The 7447-nt window shown below is 30.8% G+C and overlaps 1 long non-coding RNA gene across 2 annotated transcripts; it reads right to left on the bottom strand.

Moving 5' to 3' along the window:
- Positions 1 to 304: 304 nt before the first annotated feature.
- On the bottom strand, positions 305 to 3158 carry LOC112698194 (uncharacterized). Of its 2 annotated transcripts, XR_011861983.1 has the most exons (5): positions 2924 to 3158; positions 1127 to 1202; positions 945 to 1013; positions 703 to 855; positions 305 to 604 (listed from the first exon to the last, which is right to left on the bottom strand). It is a non-coding gene; the product is annotated as an uncharacterized lncRNA (long non-coding RNA). The 2 variants fall into 2 exon arrangements; XR_011861982.1 differs by having other exon boundaries at positions 1127 to 3158.
- Positions 3159 to 7447: the final 4289 nt, after the last annotated feature.

The following is a 7447-nucleotide window of genomic DNA, read 5'->3' as shown; positions in this document are numbered from 1 at the left end:
TGTAGGATACTAGGTTCACTAGGTACACAATGCTGCCCAGAAATACTCTTTCCCAAGACTTCCTTACAAACTGAAAGGCTGGAGAGGAGCAATGAGGCATGGGTTATTGGGAACGGGTCAATAAATAGTACTTTCACCAATTACATATATGGCTGCTTTTATTGTTGAACAAGACTGATCCGACTGTTTAAATTTTTAATTAAGTAGTAGTTGTGTTTCCAAAATTAGGGAAATAAAATCATGAACTTAAATTAATCAGATGAAACAGAGTTTAACTATCCTAAAGGAACTACAATATAGCACATAGAAAAGTAATCCAATATTTCTCGCACTAACAGTACTTTCCATAATCAAGTATGATATTGCTGTTATTTAAAATTACATTATAAGCAAGAGATACTAAGCATATTCTTATATTACAAAGTTAAGAAACTAATAAACCAGTGGAACTAACAAAAAGGATATATAGTCTAGTGTAAAACTTGGAATCTTAATATTAACAGATTATCGATGGAACAGTCAATGCCAGTGTAGCCAGCTTTACATTCACAAACTCTATTTGAGAGACAGATGCTATTGCCAATGCAGTTGCTGGGGAAGGAATCTGGAATAAGTCAACAATTGTTAACAGAGGGAAGAGTAAAACAACAATCATTAACTAATAATAAGTATGTGGAAATACAATATAACATAAGAGCTCACATTTACTGCAATCATGACCATGAAATCCAAGAAAGCAATTGCAGCGTCCTTCAACACAATCTTCATTGAAGTTACATGCATTGGGACATTTCCCATACACAGCCATTGGGACTGTGTTACAGAGCTCATGGTATGCAAGGCAGATTAATTCACCTATGGGAGAATACAATGAAGGATGATAAGTTGTCAATGCAATGGCAGTCTAACATCAATGTGTAAGCAAACAGAATGGTAATATTCACCATTAAAGCCAGAAACTGAATGGGTCCACCAACCCGAGGACACACTTTCCAAATACCATCAACAGCAATCTGTATGTAGCATATGAAGCTTCTTTCAGGACTTCCGCAATAGAGGGAAAGAAGGTAAGGGTAACATACACTTAATAATGAGAACATTTCACTTATCATTCAAACAACCATACCTCCAAAGAATTATTTTAATAAAATCATTCGCATCATATGGCTCGTCACCCCATACAGACACAACCAGGCGTGTACCTAATAGAACCAAAAGAGATATATGCACTCACACAAAACAATGAACCCACCATAATTATTAACGCCAAACCTTTACCAAACTAATTACAAAGATAATATATACATTTTGTATATTTGTTCTACTATATACCAGAATATTTGTCCTACTATATTCGTTAAAAATCTGAATGAATGTAAAACAGACAAGTAAAAGAAAAGAAAACATTTGCTTTTGGAACCAGTCTTGCCATAAGTGCTGCAGCTGCATTACCAGAATTGTTTTCTCTATGAAACTGATGATGGAGTTTATAATTAGCAAAATAATTATGCCAACCAAGTCTTGGTAATCTCCACTTTTACCATGCAGAGTACAATGGTCATAAATTCAATTCAACAAAATTTTATATTCCGTGCTGAAATATTTTGAACTTGAACTTACTGCAATAACTAAATTGTTTCAACGAGGTTGAATTTTTAAGAAATGGAGTAACATCATGTGTAATACACTATGATGACAATTTTGTGTGTTTTTTTAAATATAGATGTTAGTTTTTTTAATTTTAGTTAATAAATCTGAACCCTCATATTTGATTAGTAAAATTGTTAAAGAAATTTGATCCATCAATTTTTTGATGACAAAAATTTTGAATTTTAGTGGAATACAAATAGAACTTTAATTGTACATATTCTATACTTATAAGAAAGGAGAATCAATTTTAAGAATAAAGGATAAAAGAACCTAATGACACTAAATACATTTACATAATTCACAAGATTAATATTGTACATGCATGACAACTCAATGATACCTCGCAAATTAGATTGCAAACAAACTGCAGCTTGATGCAATTCAAAGAATTCCTTTTGTTCAAGAAATTCTGCTCTTCTTGCATCCAACTCAGCCATTTGACCAGCTCTCAAGAAAATCTTGTCTTGCCTATCTATCAAACTACAGTAACTTTGCGTGACTTTAGAGTTTACAAATCCATTTGCCTATATAAACTTCCTTGTGTTCCACTAACTTACCAGATACAAAAATTAATCTTCGAAAAATAAGGATAAAGGGGAAATAAAAATACAGAGTTCTGTGAGGCATACTTACCAGATACAAAAATTAATCTTTATTTTGTATATTCTCAAATCATACTCTCTTAAATGGTACTATGTCCATGTTCCTCTAAGATATAAGATATAGTAACATAAAGTTCTGTGAGGCATTTCTTCAAACACCTTAAATGCACTTCCAAAAGAATAAAGAATTTTCATTAAAAAATTTCGTACTAAAAAAAATTTGAATTCATCATCATTCATCAAACACAACATATGTATTCCTTGGCATAACAATGAAAATTCATTAACTATAATTTTTTAGCTATAATTGATAAGCCAAATGAATAAACAAATTCAGCAAAAACTAAGAGAAGTTGCTTGTGCTGTTAGTTTCTCTTTTTCGATCTGCAACAAGAAACTCCATTGCATGACGTTAATGAATCGTTAAAGGCATAATCAGGTAACAAAACTAGCATGAAAGACTTGTGAACCTATCAAATTAACCTTTTTCATTTCCAAAATGATTGAAATGAGTAGTGAAGCATGGGATTAACAAAAGGCACAATTTCCAGAAGACATGGATTCAATTCAACTAGATTAACTTTAGACACAAGAACACAAGCATAAAACAATAGATTATGTGCTAAGTACCGTGAGAGTTTCCAATTCAGATCCTAGAGTAGAAAACTCACGTTGACGATGACGATGGTGCAATGGAGGCTTCGATGACAGTGGCAAAAGAGAAATCGAAGAGTTAGCGTAACAGATTGAAGAGGATTAAGAAGTTAATTCAAAATTTCAGAGCAGAACACGCAATTGTGGTTTCCATCTTGAGGAGAGATCGAAGAGGCGGAGCAAGAAATTGAGGATGATGAAGACGAGCTTTCACGTTTCAAAGCACTGAGAGTGAGAGCGAGAAAATGTGTGGTTTCGATTTTGAAAACTAATTGAGAATAGAATGGGTAACACTTTTTGTAAGTTTTTTAAAAAAATTAAATATATTTACTAACATTTGAGTATAAATGTTACTTAAAATTTAATTTTATGATAATTACTAACATTTTAATAAATGTTAAGAGATAAATGTTACTAAATGTTTAAAATGTAATAGTGATATCAATACGCATGTTTCAAAGCAGTAAAATGAAAAGCACTTGTTTTCCTTTTAATAGCAAATGCTCAAATTCCAGAATAAATTGAATAAAAAGAGAACAAACTTACAAATACAAATTCCATCCCCAATCTTTCCTAGCCGATGATGCGTACCCTACTTTATTCAGTAATAATAAACTTTCTTATTCAATTCAATCCTATATGCTACCTTTATATCTCTTACCTATTATTAGGATAATAAACAATGATTTTCTTTTAAAAATTAAAATAAAAGTACAAAAGAATTATTACACGAGGATTAATTGAACATATAAATTAGGAATATATGTAACACCTTATTCTTTCTCGTAATAAGATTTTACATTTTCATGACCATTTTCATGACTCAAACTATATTGCAAGACAAATATTAAGTTTACAAACAAATGAATAAAAATTTCATAATTACACAAACCCTAAAATTGAAACTTAACATACAATAAGATAGAGACTCAAAGGAATAAGCATAAAGGTTTACCTTGATTTCCTTAGATGGATGAAGCATTTCGTCGAACAGGTCAGATGCATAAAGACACAAATGCAAAAGTTCAGCCATAATTGTTTCACTTAGCTGCTCTGTTCGTGATGGAGAAATAGAGGAGCAGAGGAGCAACGAGCAACGAGCAACAAGTTTGGCCACTAGAGAGAAACAGAGGAGCAGCAACAACCGTCGGCTACGGCAACAACAACAACAAAATCCTGCTGAATTTCAGAATTAGCAAAAATATAAAATGGAAAACAAAAAATTGAAAACATAAAGGGAGAAGATCTATCGGCGGCGATGATCTTGTCCGTCTACGCACAAGACCGGTGGTGGTGCGATGTTACAGCGACAGCGTCGTTCGCAAAGAGGTGGTTTTTTTCGATCTCATAAGTTCGAACGTTGCTACCAGATTTAGACATCAGCTATGTCTTCTCTTCTAAACCTTTGTTTCTGAATCAAAACTAGGTAAACTCTAATTTTTGAACTTGCAGTTATAAAATTACAAAAAAATTAAGCTAGGTTGGAAGAGAAAATGATTCAGATCGCGAATCAGACTGAGATGAAAAGTGGGAAGAAATTCGAGCGATGAAGATGGAATAATCGGTGCGTGGTTCTCAGAGTCCAGAGAAAATGAGGGAATGAGAGAGTAGTCTAAGTGAGGAAAAGCAGTGAGGTGGTGAGAGGAGGGAGATGTTTCACAGTTTCAGGTTCAGTTGTTTTTATTATTTTAAAATTTTAGTATTTTTTTAGTGACAATAGTTTAAATGGCCATTATAAGTTATAGTATTAATGGTAAATATATAATTGTCGCTAAAAAATTGTTTTAAAAAGAGAAATTGTGGCAATAATACTATTGCCACTAAAAATTTGTCGCTAAACATCATTTTTCCTGTAGTGTTAGTAAATATATCTTTCTCTCTCCCCGTTTATTATTAAATATATATTTCCTCCTAATTTAAACTTAAAAGTAGTAAGTGTGTGTATTTATTTTTAACAATAATGAACAACTACTTCTCTAAGTTTAATTGTACAAATAAAAATATAGTTTACAGTAAAAAATTAAATTAAATTTAAGTGAAGGTTCATATAATTAACCGCATAAAAATTAGATATTGACAAAAATTATTGAATACAGCTGATTGGATTATTATATTTAATATGATTGATATACTAATATTTCATAAAATTTAAAAGTATAGTATTAAAAAAAAAAGTTTAATCATTCACCATTTTTCATCCGAAAAAAATAAAAAATAAAAATTTTGATATCAACCTCCCGTGTGGTAGAAATTAGAAAATATATAAGCTACTCTGAAATTGCTTTCCCATAATAAGTCCAAATACAGAAATACTTAATTCCTAGCACCATATCAAACAAACAACTTTTGCAATCAATTCAAATAGACAGAGAGGGAATATTTAGGGTTCAATAATCCAATAGTCTAGCTAGGAAATTAAGTCCTTTTCACACTCGTACCTCGATATGAATATGATGCATGGATGATGCATGCATTTTCTTTGGTGAAAGCATGAGCCTGTATGGAAAGGTAAGCGTCTTCTGTCTCTCTCAAAGTGAATTGTCAAAAACGCTTTCTTCGTGCGCAAGTTATACCATTGGGAAATTCCTTTTAAAGCAGTTAACTGTAAAAGAATTAAGTCAAAAAAAGAAAAAGTAAAAGAATCATTTTCAACAAATGAAAATATAATAACTAATTTTGTGTGTTTGATTTAAATATGTTAAAGCAAGTTTATTTTAAAGAATTATTTTTGTTTCGATGATATAAAGTAAAATTAACTTTTATATATAATTATTGGGATCCAAATGCTTATGGTTTAATTGAGACTAAAATAATTAAAAATATTTTTCTAGCTTTGATAATGTACATGAATTGAGATAACTATTGAAATATCTTAATTTATCAAAAGAAATTATTATAATAATATCTTAATTTATAAATTCTTTAACTAATTGTCTAAAAAACTTTTAATAATTTTTCTTTCTAAAAATACTGGTGGTAAAAATCTTATTATTTAAGTTTTTAATATAGTCAATTATTTTTTGTTGACGTAAAATTTTTAAAAGTGAACATAAATATTTTGAACCGAAACCAAAAATATGTCTGAATTTAAAAAAAGAAAATCAAAAGTAGTTCCAAGAATGAAAATGAAAGGCATCTTCCGATATATACCTTCAGCGAAATTGGCTGAGTCAAAAAGCCTGTTTTGTGACATGAGTGAAAAACGGCAACCAAGATATTATTATATAGTCATGTCCAATTTCATTATGGGGTGTGCAAAAGTAAGTTTGGATTTTGCAAACCACAAAATAAGCACGATCAATTTGGTTAGAATTGTTTTTGAACCATTATTAAGTTGAAAAATTACTTCTAAATAAATCATTAAATTTGAAAGAATTCATTTGTCTTTACATATGATACATCCAATGTATGTTTGAAAAAAATTATTTTATTGGGATAGAAAAGAGATACAACTAATATATATATTATTGTAATGTTAGGATTAAACTGAGAAGATTAATGGAAGTGTAAGATTCAAAATTTGATCACCCAAATGAAAAGCAACTTAAATTATTGTAACTGGCATCAATAATTGTCATTTTTGACTGGTTTCATGTACTCATAATGAGATCTTTTGCGTTCAATAAATTGGAGAATTAGTATCCAATAAGTTGAGATCTTTTGGGCCCAAATAAATTGATAATTTTGTTATTGTGATTGTTCTTTAATTTTGTTCGTTTTGACAAGAACTGTCGAGTGGTGTTAATGGAAAAGCTTAGGGAAAAGCTTTCATGGTGTTGCGCATCATCAGAAATGTAGCTCCACATTATTTTATGAATTGTCCGAGACTCTTTCTGTTCGATCCAATATGTTTTGCATAGTAAATAGATCAACTGTCCATGTTTTTTCTGGTGTAAGCCGATTCCAAAAACTGCTCTTTAATTTACATAATGTCTGTTAGAGCAAGGTGATTGGTGAACTGTTGTGGCTAAATTAGATTACGACCATAGATACATGCAATGCAATATGTTTCAGTATTAGAATAGATACAGATATTCGATGCGCCATATATAAAATATTTTATGTGAAAAATATACATATAATATTCTGATATGCAAATGAATTAGTATGTAGTATACTTGTATCAATATATGATACGATACCTAATTAGTGAATTCATGTAACTATAACCAAGACTACTCAAATTTTTTGTGTTCTGGTGTTTAATTTGGTATAGAGTGGGAAAGCTAAGAGATAAAAGATTGAATCTGGATACCATGTTTCTCTAGAACATATGGTTAGCCAATGTTGCTTCCTTGGTTAATGTTCTTTGATTTTATCTACCAGTTCTTCTTATAAGAAATTTGTTTCGAAAAAAATACTTGAAACCAATGTGGTATGGATTTAGACATGAGATCCAAACTCTTTGGAATAAAGGTTCTTACTTGTTCACCAGGGACATGAAGCTACCGATGTCTTTGAGTGAAAGATGGTGGGGGATATGGTGCACGAATTTATGATTCGCACAACTAACCAGCAAGTGCACTGGGTCGTCCAAGTAA

This window comes from Arachis hypogaea, chromosome 6, assembly GCF_003086295.3.
Source record: "Arachis hypogaea cultivar Tifrunner chromosome 6, arahy.Tifrunner.gnm2.J5K5, whole genome shotgun sequence".
In the NCBI taxonomy this organism is placed as follows: Eukaryota; Viridiplantae; Streptophyta; class Magnoliopsida; order Fabales; family Fabaceae; genus Arachis; species Arachis hypogaea.
The sequence above is the reverse complement of the archived record's forward strand: the minus strand, read 5'-3'. Positions and strand labels throughout refer to the sequence as shown.